Below are 1,865 nucleotides of genomic sequence, written 5' to 3'. Positions count from 1 at the left end.
CTATCATTACTAATGGCTCACCGGCGGGATTTTTTCCTCTCTAGTGTTGGTATCCGCCAAGGCTGTCTCCTCTCTCCCTTTCTCTTCTCCCTAGCTTTGGAGGTTCTATCCCATCTTCTTCAACCCAAGACTGATCAACTCTTGATTTCTCCCATTCCTAGGTGTAAAGCCATCAATTTGACTCATCTTGCTTTCGCAGATGATCTCATGATCTTCTCTAAAGCTGACCCCAAATCCATCTCCACTATAACCTCTACTCTCTCCTTCTTCGAGTCTTTATCTGGCCTGAAAGTCAACATTGATAAATCTTCTCTCTTTCCGTCTGGAGTCTCAAAGCCCCTTCGTTCGACCCTCCTGAATATTTTTAGGTTCAAGCCAGGTTCCTTCCCTATTATCTACCTTGGTCTCCCTCTCATCCCGGTAGGCTTACTCGTCATCACTGCTCCCCTATGTTGGATAACATCCGCAAAAGTCTCCAACTTTGGAAAAGCCGGCTTCTTTCCTTTGCTGGTAGGGTTGAGCTCATCCGATCTGTGCTCCAATCTTCTTACCTTTATTGGTGTGGCATTTTCCCGATCCCTAAAGCCATCTCATTTGCTATGGAATCTCTCTTCTGTGCTTTCCTCTGGAAGGGCCAGGATTCATCCCGCTTCCTCCGCCCCATAAGTTGGTCCAAGGTTTGTCGGCCCAAATCTAAAGGGGGTCTAGGAATTCGTAGGATTCAAGATGTCAATGCCGCTGCTTTGCTTAAACTCATTTGGAAATCATCACCAAGGATAATTCTATTTGGGTCAATTGGGTTCACTCTTACCTTCTCAAATCCAACTCTTTCTAGACTGTCTCTTGCCCCTCTTATCCCTCTTGGACTTGGAGGAAGCTCCTCCTTCTCCGTCCCCGGGCTCTTTCCGCCATCACCACCCACATCTCCTCTGGCTCCTCCACCTCTTTTTGGCTAGATCCGTGGCATCCGATGGGTATTCTCCTCTCGCTCTTTCCCCCCCGCACAGTCTTATGAAACCCGAATTCCCAAATCCACCTTGCTTTCGGAGTTTATCTCCAATGGTTCTTGGGTTACTTCCTCGCATCATAGTCTCACACAAGTTTGGAGTTCCCTCCGCCCTATTACCCCCTCCTTCATGATACTATCATTTGGTCCCCCACTACCAAATCCTTTACCTCGGCTTCGGCCTGGAACCTCGTTCGCTCCCCCTCCCCTGCCCCTCCATGGCCACCCCTGGTATGGTTTAAAGGCCACATCCCCAGACATTCTCTCACTCTTTGGAGAGCCTTAAACCTAGCCCTACCAACCCAGTCTTTCCTTATTTCCCGCCACATCCCTGTGAACCCAAAGTGTATCCTTTGTTGGAATGGTATTGAGGACACTGAACATTTATTCTTTACTTGCCCTTTCTCTAGTGCCCTGTGGAGGAAAGCCTTGAGTTATATTTGGCCCCGTTCCCGTCGCTCATTTGGGTTTACCCGTGACTGGTCTTGGATTCTGAGCAAATTCGCAGGTACCTCTATTTGTGATCGTATTGGCAAGCTCGTCTTTGGTGCCACAGTCCACCATCTATGGTGGGAGCGTAATCTCAGGCGCTGGAACTCCAAATCCCGCTCTATCAATTCCATTTGGAATGCTATTTATTTTGATGTTTCAACTAGGATTTCCTCCTCTCCCCTCCCCCCGGTTGTTGATTCCCCAAGGAACAAGCTTATTGTTGTCTCCTGGGGGATCAACTCCCAAATCCCCACTGCTAGCTGACTCGAGCTTGTGATTTTGTTTTTTGTTTTGTCTCTTTAATAGATTATTTATTCATCCAAAAAAAAAAAAAAAAAAATTCAAGAGTAGTAACGCAAAAGAATAT

Source organism: Hakea prostrata, chromosome 4, assembly GCF_041222555.1.
Source record: "Hakea prostrata isolate BN-2017 chromosome 4, UWA_Hpros_2, whole genome shotgun sequence".
NCBI lineage: Eukaryota > Viridiplantae > Streptophyta > Magnoliopsida > Proteales > Proteaceae > Hakea > Hakea prostrata.
The sequence above is the reverse complement of the archived record's forward strand: the minus strand, read 5'-3'. Positions refer to the sequence as shown.